This window comes from Myotis nattereri (assembly GCF_964212035.1).
Source record: "Myotis nattereri genome assembly, chromosome: 1".
Lineage (NCBI taxonomy): Eukaryota > Metazoa > Chordata > Mammalia > Chiroptera > Vespertilionidae > Myotis > Myotis nattereri.
Window position 1 is genome coordinate 18020216 of NC_138075.1, and position 15148 is coordinate 18035363.

At 51.1% G+C, this 15148-nt stretch overlaps 1 protein-coding gene across 1 annotated transcript in view; it reads left to right on the plus strand.

The window, feature by feature from the left end:
- The first annotated feature begins 1441 nt into the window (after nt 1-1441).
- STON2 (stonin 2) overlaps nt 1442-15148 on the plus strand; it is a 140819-nt gene continuing 127112 nt past the window's right edge. The window contains exon 1 of the mRNA XM_081104692.1: nt 1442-1557. The gene's annotated coding sequence lies outside the window, so the exon portion shown is untranslated. The remainder of the gene's footprint in view (nt 1558-15148) is intronic.

Below are 15148 nucleotides of genomic sequence, written 5' to 3' on the forward strand. Positions count from 1 at the left end.
AGTGTGTGTGGCGGGGGGGGGGGGGGGGGGGGGGGGGGGGGGGGGGGGGGGGGGGGGGGAGACCTATAGGAAAGTGGTTACATACTTGCTTTCAAGACATTAGTGCAACCAAAGTCAAATATGAACTGTGCTATTATTTCTACTCATTGTCTACCCAAGTGTTTAGTGGGGGCCCTTTTGTGAGGGGTGGACCAGAGTTCTGGTGGTACCCTGATTGATAATGGTTGTTTTTAGTCTTTAGAAAGGTTCGGGGCAGATGGGAGAAAATGCCAGGAGGAATAAAGACTATGGGAGAAGAAATGGAAGATGTGAACAATTTCTAAAAAATATATTTTATTGATTTTTTACAGAGGAAGGGAGAGGGATAGAGAGCTAGAAACATCAATGAGAGAGAAACATCAATCAGCTGCCTCCTGCACAACCCCCACTGGGGATGTGCCCGCAACCAAGGTACATGCCCTTGACTGGAATCGAACCCGGGACCCTTCAGCCCGCAGGCTGACGCTCTATCCACTGAGCCAAACCGGTCAGGGCAGGTGTGAACAATTTTAATTCCCGACAATCCCTCTCCACTCTCATTTGAACCTTTTCACCGCAGTATGGAGTGACCGAGTGTGTCTTCCAGATGAAGATCTCTCCATCCTCAGAACTGATATCGCTTGCCCACACGTTTTCCCGGATATGTGGACGTCCGTAGGACAGCTGTTTCCTGTATTTCTGAATTAAAATACGCAAAACACTTTGAAAAGTGCCCACAAATAACATGCGCCATAGAAACAGCGTGGTTGTTATTGTTAGCATCATTATCCAGCCTCATTTCCCCAGCAAGGTATAAGTTCCTTGGAGATGAAGATATGATCTTTCTTTCTCGCTGTTAAACATTTGGTAACGTGATCAGGACCTTGGAGAAGCCGCTTTGCGCGCCCAGGTTGGACCACATAAAAGTCGTGTGTAATAGTCCGACCGGAGTCCCCAAGCCCAATTTGGTACCCACTGTTTACAAGCCTCTGCCGAGTCCTACGCCCTGTTTATAGTCAAAGTTTCAAAACGAACAGGTAGTCAAACCCCCAGGTAGGAGTGCAGCCGGAGGAGCAATGATACCCACGGCCCAGCATGGGCGCGGGGTGTGGGACAGACTCCATGGCGACCCCCACCCCCGACAGCCCCAGGCTACTCGCAGAGACGCTTTTCGCCCCTCCCGCGCCTGAGAGGCAGGCCCCGCGCGGCGCGGAGGGCAGGACCGCGGGCTCAGCGTCTGGATGGGGCTGCGAGTGCAGCCGGGACGCCAGGCTCCGTCGCCAGGGCGCTGGGAGTAGGTCGGGGCGGCGCGGGGCACCACCCACGGCTCTCGGCCGCCCTATCAGAGCGCGGCTCGGGAGCGCGCGGCGGCCAATCAGGAGCGGCGGGAGCGGCGCCAGGACCGCGAGCCAGCGGCGGCGCTGCGATCCGAGCGAGCTCGGTGGGAGCCGAGCGCCGGGAGGGGATCCCGGGCCAGCGCGGCCGGCTCGCTGCGGCCACCTTCCGCCGACACTCGGGACCCTGCGGGCGGCGTCACCGGTAATCGCCCCGCGCCCCGCGGAGGGAGGGCGAGCGTGCGGGCGAGGGGGCCCCCGCAGGTGGAGCGGGCAGGGGGCGGGCCGGCCGCGAGGTCCTAGCGCCGCGGTGCTTCCCGGGCCCCTCGCGCCCCGCGTCTGCCTCGGCAGGTGTCCCTGGATCCCAGGGAGGCGCGGCATTTCCACGCGCCGCGAGCGTCCAGGAGTGGGAGGCGGGGAGGGGAGTCGGTCGAAGCGGGCGGGGGTGTGGGAGGAAGACCCCTGCGACCCCCGCATTCACACTCAGACCCTGTTTGCCAGCGAGTGTCTTCCCCGACATCTGGGTCCCGGGACGGTTTCCTTGTCCCGACTGGGGAGGCGACAACAGGTGTCTCCGGAGACGGTGCCCCCCCCCCCCCCGCCCCGCTCCTGGAATCCGGCTTTGGCGGTCCTCCCCAGCTTCGGGGTGTCCCGAGGCAGGACCCCAGCCAGGACTCTCAGGCGCGCTGCCCGCTGGACAGCGCCCAGCGGCCTCCTGGACCCGCGGACCCCGCGTTTGGATGGAGTTTCCTCCGAGCGTTGCCAAGCAATTACGCGGACACCCGCCTCTGGCGGGATGAAGAGTTGACGATGAGAGTGTGTTTATGAGTGAGTGAGTGTACAGCGTGTGCGTGTGCGTGTGTGCGCGCGCGCGCGTACAGTGTGTGTGAGTGTACAGTGTGTGTGTGTTTGTGTGGCTGGGCTGGAGATTTGAAGATGGGAGTGTATTAGTGAGTGAGTATACAGTGTATGTGTGTGTGAGTGTACATTGTGTCTGTGTGAGTGTACAGTGTGTGTGTGTGTGTGTGTGTGTGTGTGGCTGGGCTGGAGATTTGAAGATGGGAGTGTATTAGTGAGTGAGTGAGTATACAGTGTATGTGTGTGTGAGTGTACATTGTGTCTGTGTGAGTGTACAGTGTGTGTGTATGTGTGTGTGTGTGGGTGGGTGGGCTGGAGATTTGAAGATGGGAGTGTATTAGTGAGTGAGTGAGTGTACAGTGTGTGTGTCTGGCTGGGATGAAGAGTTGAAATGGGAGTGTGTTTATGAGTGAGTGAGTGTACAGTGTGTGTGTGTGTGTGTGTGTGTGTGTGTATGTGTGTGTGTCAGCCCTTACTGAAAAGGGCCTGCGGGCTGTAAGTGAATCATTAACTGTGGTTTGGGCAGCTGCTGGCCCCTGCCTGTCTCTTCATGTCCGTCATGCCCTCTGTGCCTCACTCTCCTAATCTGTAAGGTGGCAATAATGACTGCACCCACATGATAGCGTTTGTTCTGAGGATTACATGAGGCAGCACCTGAAATACACCGGGCACTGCACTTAAGTACTCAGTTATTGCTGGCTCTTATTTACTATACGGAGTGGATGGTCTTTTAAAGCGTAAATCAGAGGTGTCTAGACTGGCCCGGTAACCATTTGGAGCTCCAAATAGCTTTCTGCACTGGAAGGGGAACCATGCTATTAATGTTACTGATGGCATCATTGAAGGGCAGTGTATCCCTTGAGGGGACTCCATTGGAATGGTACGAGTTAAATGGAGTCCAACTAGTGTCTTAGAAAACCCTTGTAACACTTGAAAAAATTGGTATGAATGTTGTGTGAAGAGAATATCATGGTACTTTGTTGTAGTGTGGCTGATTTTGGGGGAGAAATTTGATGTTTCTTATACTTTGTCCTCCTCCCTTAAACAAACAATGGGGGAGAGAGAGAGAGAGAGAGAGAGAGAGAGAGAGAGAGAGGGAGAGAGAGAGAGAGAGAGAACAAAGCCTAACCACAAAACAAAACTCCAGCAGCTCCTGGAAGTCTAAATTGCAGTTGCCACTTGAGGCGGTTTTCACATGTTTGACCTGGGTGGTCTGGTTCAGTTCTTTGCCACTGTGTCACTTTCTTTTTCTTCTTTAATCTGAAGAGTCAGAGAAACTTTTGACGCCATTCATTTTTCTTTTTAAAACCTGAAATAACAGGATGTAACAAACCCTTTTGGAATTCTGAGCTCTCTGCTACTTACCTTCCTACCCTGTGACAAACCCAAAAAACCTTCCTTCGCAAAGCTTCCTAGGGCCATGTATTAAGTGGGAATCTTCTTGTTTTGCCACACCACAGTACCCCCATAGCTTGAGACCTGGGAAAGGCACAGACAAAATGCCCCAGTTCTCCTAGGGCTGTGGTCGGCAAACTGCGGCTCACGAGCCACATGCGGCTCTTTGGCCCCTTGAGTGTGGCTCTTCCTAAGCCTTAGGAGTACCCTAATTAAGTTAATAACAGTGTACCTACCTATATAGTTTAAGTTTAAAAAATTTTGCTTTCAAAAGAAATTTCAATCATCGTACTGTTGATATTTGGCTCTGTTGACTAATGAGTTTGCCGACCACTGTCCTAGGGTTTCCTGGGCCTTTCCCAGGAGCCTTAAGAATAACTGCATCTTCTTAGAGAAAGTGATTATCTTCTCAGGGGGTAGGAAGCCCACTTCCAGATGCAGATTTTGCAAGTGTCAAATGAATTCAACAGCTTTTTCAGTTGTTGTTACGGACTAGACTTTCACTCTCTCTACTAGAGTGGGAGGATCTGAACGCTTGCTGCGGGAGGAGGGAGAGAGGGGTGGGGGGCAGGGGAGGATTGCTCAGGTCAGAGCCAAAGCTCCACCTGGTGAGAGATCTGTCTCTATGGCTGATGGCTGGGGGAAACCTGGGCAAGTTTGCTTTTCTGAGCCAAAGTCTCCCATTCTGTGAAATGAGGACTCAATTTCTTTTGTCTTTTTCTTACTTACTCTCTCTCTCTTTCTCTCTCTCTCTCTCTCTCTCTCTCTCTCTCTCTCTCTTTCTTTCGAAGAAGAGTTGTTTTAATGAATGGAAAGGCCCTAACATAGATCCAGGGACACAGTTACAGGTCTGTAGCATCCAGAGGAGGTCCTAAAGGTAGGAGTGATCTTTTGTATCTGGGAAATAAAAAGATATTCAAGGGGCTAAAACCTGAACTGAGTATAGAATGCTGAGCCAATCTCTTATGCAGGCAGGAGGGAGGTGGGATTGGAAAGAAGGGTAGAGCCAAGGAGTGAAGACATTTCAGACCAAGAGGATATAGGAGATAAAAAGTACTCTAATAGTTTAGGCTGAATAGTGGCCCCCAAATCTCAGTGGCTTAAAACAGCCAAGGTTCATTTCTCACTTATGCTGGATGTCCAGTGTACATCAGTTGTGGTTCCGCTTCTGATCTGTCTTCATTTTGGACCCACTGAGGCTTAAAAAATAGCTTCTTTCTGGGACCATCTGGATTTCACTTACGGGAAAGGGAAGAAAGAAAACATGACCGAACATATAGGGCACTGTGAGTCCGTCCAGACCTCACTTTAGCTCTCATGCTATTGGCCAAATAAGTCACATGGCCAAGCCTATAGTCAGTGGCCTGGGACAGTATAATCCCCCTGCAGGCAGTGAGGTGTGGCCAAGGAGGAAGGGAAGTGCAGAAGGCAACATAGCTGGGGGAATGGCCCAGAGGCAGATGACCAAAGTCCTGGGTCAGTGTCAGGGATTCGGACTGTATCCTATGGGCAGGGAGCAGCCACTGAGGATTTGACATCAGATTTTAAGGCCAAGTGTAAACAGAAGATGCTGAGGGCCTGACCTAATACAGCAGCCTCAAATCTCGCTCATGGTTGACTTGACTTGACGTTCCACTATTAGAAAGTGATTTAGTTGGCACTTGAGTGGTTTTTCTTGTTTACGAGTCCTCTCCTAAAATGCACACATTCTCTCATCTTAGAGTCATCCTATATAATAAAAGCATAGTATGCAAATTGTCCCCTCCATCGGGAGTTGTCTGGGAGTATGACCAGGGGCCAGGCTGGCCGGGGGAAGGGAAGGAGTACCCGGCCGGCAGCCGCTACGGACCCTACCAGTGCACGAATTTTGTCCACTGGGCCTCTAGTTATTTGATAAGATCATCTACAGCAGCAGTTCTCAAACTTCAGCATGCATCAGAATCACCTGGAGGGCTTGAAAAATGCAGATGCCTGGGCCTCACCCCCAGAGTTCCAGAATCAGTAGGTCTGGAGAGGGGCCTGGGAGTGAACATTTCTGGGCATGCTCAGGTGATGCTGATACTGCTGGTCCAAAGGCCACACTTTGAAGACCACAGAATAAAAGGGTAAATTGAGACATGGTGGAGGGAGAGACCTGAACAGAGGGCCTTTGGGAAGGGAAAAGTCTGGAAGGTCTCAGCAATCTCCACGGGCACATTTGCTAAAGGCTGACTCTGGCCAGAGCAGTGGGGTCTGCAAGAGTGATAGTCTCTAGGTGCACATTAAATTGCAAATGCAATTCTCAGCTCGAGGAGATGAAACAGCTCAATTTTATAGACTTTGAGTACAAGGAGAGGAGAGTGCTGCTTTTATCCCCTCCCTTTGTCATTCTGCCCAACTCCCCATTCTGTCATAGACACACACCCTCTCGCCTGGCTCTGACCTCTCACTCAAGCCTGTCAGTGTAGTCCAATCCTGACCCATCCCATTTCTTGTCGTCCCTATATTAATTTCTGGAGTTGGGTTAGCCCACCACTGGGTGTATTATTTGGCTGCATTTTAAGAAAGTCAGACCAAGAAATTTCTCACTTCACTTGAGGTCACCTTTGTAATGAAACCTGTGTATCATGTGATCATGCAAATTGTAACCAACCCTCCCCCTCCCATCCCCCTCTCTCCTCCAGCCCCTCCCCTCCATGAGAAACCAAAATTGGCCTTGGTTTGGCTTTCACCAGTGGGTGGAGCAAGTCGCAACAATTCTCTTAACTGTGACTCACCACTTCTGTAATGAGAGAGCATTCCAAGAATGGACATTAAGGACAAAATATGTTGGTGTGTATAATATGACACAAGAAACAAAACATAGTGAGTGTTTGTTTTCTCCTTACTGTATGTTTTTCAACCCTGGATGTGGCCAAAGTTTGAACTCTACCAGGGCCCAGATAATTAGCGAAATGCCTGCCCAGCAGACACCGTATGAATGCATGAAATACTTTCAGGGTCAACATTATTTTGAGTGCTGGCTAGCAGGTTACAATGTTTGTTTCAAGGTGGGATGAATGTAAATTGGTCCATTGGGGTGTGGATAGGATACACTAGGAAATCTACACGTTAGATTTGCATAAAATAAGACATATCCTGGTGGTCCCAAGCTATAAAATGAAATCAGTGAGATTTGAAAAGACCCTTTTCTTGATTGAGATTTGACAGGAAAATGACACTTTAAAGGTGTGCTCTTGGAGACAGGAAAATTCCCTGGGATTCTGTGTGCTGCCGGAGCAGGGTGAGGAGGCTTGGAACCAACACCACCATCCTGAGGCCTGAGGCCAAGGCCATGGATCAGAACTATTTGTTTTCCTCTGGGTAATTTTGTATGATTTTTCCTCTCCTGCAGGCTGGGCCTTAGTGGTATCTTTTCTTGGTCAATTCCGCAGTGAACTACCATGGTTCCCTCCATCTCAGATCACCAGGAAACTTGGTCTGAAGTTTCAAAAGATATAGCAAATAAAACCCTAGACAGGAGTGAGAGCCCTTGAGGGAGAGGACTGACACTAGCCCGGAGGGATTTAAAATGCTGAACATATTCATTAGAAAATGTTACAGCCCGACTGGTGTGGCTCAGTGGTTGAATGTTAACCTAAGAACCAGGAGGTCACCGTTTGATTCCCGGTCAGGGTACATGCCTGGGTTGTGGGCTAGATACCTGTCAGGGGGCAGCCTATCAGTGATTCTCTCTCATCATTGATGTTTCTATCTTTCTCTCCCTCTCCCTTCCTCTCTCTGAAATCATTAAAAAGTTGTTACAATTTCTGTTGGGTAGCATTTATCTGGCAATTTGACACATAAGAAATATACATATCAAATCACCAGATAAATAGTATCCTCTCTATATGTTTACTAGAGGCCCGGTGCACGAATTCGTGCATGGGTGGGCTCCAGCTGACCCCACATTAACCTGGACTTGTGCTCCCAGGTGGCCTCACTAGCAGGTGAGAGATGGTCATTGTCCTTTGTGATACATAGTCACAATGAGGAGTGTGAAGCTACTTTGCAGATTATTAATGGTCCAGGAAAATCTTTGCAAGGTGGCTTCATGCAAAGGGCGTCGAGCATCTTCTGGGAGCAAGGCTCTGAGGACAAGGCTGTGAGGAATTCAGAGAAGTATAATGCTTAGTGTTCTGATACAGCCTCTAATCTGAGAGAAAAAGGCCATAATATTTATGCAAATAAGTAGCAGTTAAATAGCAGTGTGGCCAACAGTAGACAAATAATCAAAGGACACGTCACTTTGTTATAAATTCAGAAATGGGGACTCTTTCTTAGATTGTGCTGGGCTGGCAAGGTTCATGGAGGTGCAGTCACACTGGATTGGAGGGAAGAGTAAGATTTAGGTGGAACAAAGGGTTGTAGGGAATGGACCTAAATTTACTGTGGCTCTGACGGTCAGCACAGGCTTGTCCCAGGTCTGTGAGGAGACATCTGGAAGGAAGGAGTCAAGGAGGAGAGAAGGGAAGTCTGAGCACCCCCCCCCCAAGCCCCCCGCCAGTTTTTTTTTTTTTTTTTATTAGAGAGAAATGAAGGGGGGGAGAGAGAGAATAAGATAGAGAAAGAGATATGTGAGAGAGATACATCGATTGGTTGCCTCCCCCACGTGCCCTGACTGGGCATCAAACCTGAGATCCTTTGGTGCATAGGTTATGCTCTAACTACCAAGCACACCGGCCAGGGCATGTCTGAGCTTCTTAAAGTCTTTCTTTTGTGACTGCCATCTGACCATCTAATTGGCATATTCTGCCTGCTTGCCTCACCTCCTGACCAATGAAGCCACTGAGTGATTCATTAGCAGATGAGCAACCCTGGACTCTAATTCGACCTTCCCATGTTCCTTTTATTAATAGGAGTGCACTTTGGAACTAATGGTGTCAGACCTCTTTGTAAATAAAATCTAATCCCACCATAAACTCTGTCAGACTGGCAGGCAGTAGGTCTCCTTCCACTTGCAAAATGACCCGGGAAGGTCAAGCACCTGGTTTAAAGTCTTGCAGGAAGCCTCTGGCAGTTCTGTATCCCACCTTTCCTGACATTTGGTGATGCCCAGCTTAAGTGGCTTTGCAGGTCTCCATAGGGAAGGTGATGCTGAGAACTTGGAGCCCCTGGATTCTAGTTAGGATTTTCTCCCTTTACATTAGACCCCACGGAGGCCCTCCACTCTAAGTCCAGAAGGTCCTCGCTACTTTTAATTTGCAGGGGATATAATTACACCTGTCCCTTCAGGCTAAACCCTGGCTCCCCTTGAAAGAAGGTATCATTTTAGTGCTGTGGGTCTGTGCAAGCACACCATCTAAATGAAATGGCATTGGCAGCCCTTTTATGCCAAATGTCAGTTAACATAGAAGGGCTATCAGTAGCTTTCAGTTGACCTGAACTTGGAAGTGAGACACTACACTCTACCAGCTTCATAGAATCACTCCATTGGTTGCCTTCCTTTTGAAGTTAGCTAATTACCTACAAAAAAAAAAGTGAGATGAAAACATTTTATTTCACCCTGCCACCGTGGCTCAGTGGTTGTGCATGGACCTATGAACCAGGAGGTCACAGTTCGATCCTAGTCTGGGCACATGCCTGAGTTGAGGGCTCGATCCCCTGTGGGGGGCATGCAGGAGGCAGCCAGTCAATGATTTTCTCTCATCATTGATGTTTCTATCTCTCCCTCTCCCTTCTTCTCTGAAATTATGTATCCTATCTAATAAAAGAGAAACATGGTAATTAGCCATACCTCCGCTACCCTTCCCATCGGCTAATCAGGGTGATATGCAAATTAAATGCCAGCCAAGATGGTGGCCAGCAGCCAGGCAGCTTGAAGAGAACTTGAGGCTTGCTTGCTTCAGTGACAGAGGACTCCAACGTTCCCCGCCTGCCACTGCCAGCCTCTGAGCTTGCAGTTTGAAACATTGTTACAAGTATAGAAGCTAAACAAAACCCCAGAAACCTGCTTTCAGCCAGCCGGGATCTCAGAGCTGGAGTTGAAACAGTGTTTCGATTATAGAACCCAAACAAACCAGATACCTGCTTTCAGCAGTGGAGACCTCAGAGCTGGAGCCAAGCCTCAGAGCTAAAGCTGGCCCAGAATAAAAAACAAAAGAAAAAAAGGAGCGGTTGGGAGCTTCAGTCACCCGCCAGCCTGAAAACAGCCCTCAGCCCCTCACCCAGACTGGCCAGGCACCCCTGAAGGGAGTGTGACCAGCTGCAAACAGCCATCAACCCCTCACCCAGGCTGGCCAGGCACCTGAGCGGGACCCCCACACTGATCCAGGACACCGTTCAGGGCAAACAAGCCAGCCCCCACCCGTGCACCAGGCCTCTATCCTATATAGTAAAAGGGTAATATGCCTCCCAGCACCAGGGTCAGTGGAGCTGCGAGGCCTCCTGGCACCGGGATCCGCGTGACAAGGGGCAGCGCCCAAACCCCCTGATCGCCCTGCGGCTCTGTGTGTGACAGCGGGCGGGGCCACAACCTCCCTATCTGCCCTGCTCTGTTCGTGACAGGGGAAGGTGCCCCAACCCCCTGATCAGCCCTGCTCTGTGCCTGATAGGGGGGAGCTCCCCAACCCCCTGATCGCCCTGCGGCTCTGTGTGTGACAGGGTGCGGCGCCCCAACCCCCTGATCGGCCCTGCTCTGTGTGTGACAGGGTGCGGTGCCCCCCCCCCCCCGCCCCACGGGCCCTGCTCTGTGTGTGATGGGGTAGAGCCATAACCTCCCTATTGGCCCTGCCCTGAGTGTGACAGGGTGCAGCGCCCTAATCCCCTGATCTGCCCTGCTCTGTGTGTGACAGGGGGTGGTGCCCCAACTCCCCTATCGGCCCTACTCTGTGAGTGACAGGGGGGAGCTCCTCAACCCCCTGATCGGCCCTGCTCTGTGCGTGACAGGGTATGGAGCCCCAACCCCCCTGATGGGCCCTGCTCTGTGAGTGGCAGGGGGCAGCGGCCCAGCCCCTTGATTGGCCCTGCTCTGTGCGTGACGGGGTGGCGCTGCAACCTCCCCATCGACCCTGCCTTGAGTGTGACAGGGGGCAGTGCCCCAACGCCCCAATCGGCCCTACCCTGAGCGTTACTGAGGGTGGCATCACAGCCTCCCGATCCACCCTGCTCTGTGCATGACAGGGGGCGGTGCCCCAACTCCCCAATCAGCCCTGCTCTGAGCCCGACCAGGGGCTGCACCTAGGGATTGGGCCTCCCCTCTGCCACCCAGGAGCAGTCCTAAGCCAGCAGGTCGTTATCTCTCGAGGGGTCCCCAACTGTGAGAGGGCACAGGCCGGGCTGAGGGACCCCCCTTTCCCCCCGAGTGCACAAATTTTTGTGCACCGGGCCTCTAGTATATATATATTTATTTATATTAGAGGCCTGGTGCTTGAAATTCGTGCACGGTAGGGGGGTCCCTTCAGCCCAGCCTGCACCCTCTCCAATCTGGGACCCTTGGGGGATGTCCTAAACCGGCAGTCGGACATCCCTCTCACAATCCTGGACTGCTGGCTCCTAATCGCTCACCTGCCTGCCTGATCACCCCTACCTGCCCCCTGCTGCCGGCCAGGTTGCCCCCAACTGCCCCCCCCCCCTCGCCGGCCTGTTCGCCCTGCACTGCCTTCCCTGCCAGTCTACTCGCCCCCAACTGCCCCCTCCCGGCTGGCCTGGTTGCTCCTAACTGCCCCCCTATCCCGCCAGCCTGGTCACCCCTTACTGTCCCCCCTTCTGGCCTGAATGCCCCCAACTGCCCCCCTGCTGACCTGGTCACTCCAAATTGCCCCCCCTGCCGGCCTGATCGCCCCTCATGCCCCCCCGCACTCTCCGCCGGCCTGGTCACCCCACACAGCCTGCTGTTCAGTCTTTTGGTTGTCCCTCACTAACCCCCTGCTGGCCTGGTTACCCCATGCAGTCTGCTTGTTCAGTCGTTTGGTTGTCCCTCACTAATCCCCCTGCCAGCCTGGTCATAGGCAGCCATCTTGTGAGGGCGTGAGGGTTAATTTGCATATTACCACTTTATTATATAGGATATACATACTAGTATATCCTATATAATAAAAGCCTAATATGCTAAGTGTCAGGCCGTTTGTTCGTCTGTTCAACCAATCAAAGCGTAATATGCTAATGATATGCTAAGGCCACTCAATTACTAGTAAGTAATGTGCACTGACCACCAGGGGGCAGATGCTCCGACCAGTAACTTAGCTTGCTGCTGGGGTCTGGCAGATCGATTGGGACTGAGTGAGATGGGCTGGACATGCCCTGGAGTCCTCCCATGGTCCCTCCCCAGCTGGCCAACTTCCTGCGTCCTTCCCCAGCCCCAATCGTGCACTGGTGGGGTTCCTCAGCCTGGCCTGTGCCCTCTCTCAATCTGGGTCACCTTGGGGGATGTCGGAGAACTGTTTTCAGCCTGATCCCACAGGCTAGACTGAAGGACCCCACCGATGCATGAATTTGTGCACCAGGCCTCTAGTATATATATATTTAAAAAAAGAAAACATTTAATTTCTCTGCTTTAGAAATGGATTGTATTTGTCTATCTTTCCTGAGTTGAGCTTTGAAAAGGGAAAAGTTATAATGTCATGGTTAAGCAGAAATGGTGAGCTTATTGAATTATACATTGTTTAAATGTTGTCCATTGTGTCAACCCATGGCCATCAACAATCCAGTTTTACTTGTGTATTTTCCTGCTATTGTCAAACATAAAGTATTAATTTTTTCTACATCATTCTTTGTCCCCACATTTCCCTCAACTTTAAACACTGAGCAGTTGAGGGTGTGAACAATTTTATTATTGAAATTATCAGTCACTATGAACAGCAATCATTCATCCAGGTTTACTATATTCCGGGTCCTCTATACTACATTATCTCACTTAATGTCCACCTCAGCTCCATAAGGCCGGGGACAATAGCATCTCACTTAACGGAGGAGACAGACAGAGGCTAGACTTACTAGTAAGTAATTTGTCAAAGTTTGTCGTAGACCTGGGCTTTGAAACTCTCGTCTAACCTCTTAGCTCTGTGTCCCTAGTCACTGCTGTACCTACTAACAGAAGGAAAAGTGCTCTAAAGCATTCATTGGCTCTCTGTCCACTCGGGCCACACCCACGAGGTCCTGGTGGAGGGAAAACTGTCCTGTTTTGGCTGTCAGTTCACACCATCAGCAGGGCTGTTGGAGCACACTTCCTTCTCTTCCTTGCCCTGTCTCTTCTGCCTTGACTTTTTTTTTTTTAATAAAGTATCACCTAAAAAGGTGGTGAGTTGGGAAGTGGGAATCTGTTTGCATAAACCCCACATGTCTCAGTCACTCACCAGCAGCCTAATTGGCATGTGGGGTCCATGCCCTCTGCAGCAGCCCGTCCACATGTACCATCCAGCACACCCCGGGGCCCGGGCACTCAAGTGCTCTGCTGCTGGTTGGTGTTCAGTTCCCGATCCATAAGCAGGCTGTGGGGAGGCAGCTCCAGGGAATCAGAGTTATTTACTGTCAATATTAGACTCGGCTGGGAGGCTTGGCTAGTCCCAGCACAGTGCCCATGGGGCCAGGGGCTTTGATCACCTGTCATCTGGCTGCCCCTTTCCTGTGAAGAGGACAGAGAATGTCCATCTAGTCTTGGCCAGGCTCCTGGCAGGAGTGGGTCCTGGCCATAAGAAAGGAAGATCATATCTTAGGTTCATTTATTCACTTAAGGGGGAAGTATGTCTCATGGATGGAGCACACAGAATGGTTAAGATCTCGACTCGGGAGCCAGACTGTTTGGGTTGGAATTGTGTGGTCTTGGGCATTATTTAACCTCCCTGTGCCTCAGTTTCTTTACCTAAATAAATGGATAATAATAGTACCTACTTCGTAAGGATCTTTCGAGGATTACATGAGGTATTTAATTAAATGGGTTCGAAAGCCCTATGAGACCAATGTCTGGGAGAGAAGTGTTACATCGTGTTTATCAAATAGTACATTAAAATAAAGTGGTAGGCGAGCATTGCTTGTAGGTAGACAGTGTTATGACACGTGAAGCTCACCTAGTTACTTCAGTAAACATTTTCGCGATGACTTCCATGCAAATGGAATCTTACTAACTCTACAAGGGGAAGTTGCCATTTTATTTACTAACTAGAGACCCGGGTCCCTCAGCCTGGCCTGCGCCCTCTCGCAATCCGGGACCCCTTGGGGAGGGTCTCTAGGCCTGGCTTTTCTTCCCTCGGCTGCAGTAGCTGGCCCCGCCCCCGCTGCTGCTTGCCATCTGTGTGGCGCTGCCTCCCCCACCCCTCCCCCGGCCACTGGTTGCTTCCCTCTGTGGGCCACAGGGGTGGGGTGCAATCTCTTGGCTGGCCTGGGTCTCCCTCTGCGGGGCGATCGCTGGCTGGCCCTGTACACCTGCCACAGCATTGCCTCACAGAGGGAGGCACTGCACACCAGCCACAGCGCCACCAGCTGGGTGGCCTGGGCCTCCCTCTTTGGCCTTCCTCTGTGGGGGGATTGTGGGGCGATGGTGCCCCCCACACACACACACCAAGCACGTCGCACCTGCCTTGCTTGGCCTGGCCCAGTGCATGTCATAGCATGATCGTCTGGAAGGTCATCAGGACTGTCGTTCTGCTGTTCCCTCGTTTGGTTGATTTGCATATTATGCTTTTATTATTATAGATTATTATATTCATTTCAGGTGCACAGCATAGTGGTTAGACATTAATGTAAGTCACAAAGTCAAATACCCACCTGGCACCACACATAGCTGTTACAATATGAGGGAATTTGCCATTTTAAAGCATCATATGACAAAAACGTTTGTAAACTGCCTTTTTGTGTCCAGCCAGTGTAGTTCAGTGGTTGAGTGTCGACCAGTGAATCAGGAGGTCACCATTCTATTCCTGGTCAGGGCACATGCCTGGGTTGTGGGCTTGATCCCCAGTATCGGGGTGTGTGGGAGGCCGCAGATCAATGATTCTCTCTCATCATTGATGCTTCTGTCTCTCCCTCTCCCTTCCTCTCTGAAATCAATAAAAATATATATATTTTTAAAAACCTGCCTTTTTGTAAAATGGACATGAGGAAAACAGGAGGAAGAAGAAGTCCAGGATGACTTGATATTTTTGACCAGGGCTACCGGGAGGGTAGAGCTGCCATCATCTTGGGTGGGGAAGGATTCCAGTGGAGCCATCTTTGGGGGAGGGAGAGTCGTGGTCCAAGTTTGGATGCGTTACTTTTGAGAGGCCTGATAGATGATGACGAAGGTGCTCAGTGGGCAGCCGGGGAGCCAGGTGGGAAATAGGGCTAGAAGCATCCCTGCGGTGGCCCTCTTCATAGACACGATCTGCAGCTGTGAGGGAAGGAAAGTAGACGGAGAAGCGGAGGAGTCCTGGGCTGGACCAGGGCAGCCCAGCTCCTGTGGAAAAGTCAAGCCAGCTCTAGGTTGTTCTTCTCGCTTTGCAGGTGTAAAACGAAGTGTGGAGCTGTCGGTGCTGATCTTTGGTCAGCTATCATTTGACCTCTCTAACGTTTAGACTTCACTCAAGAGGCCGGGATCCGATACCACTTGACCT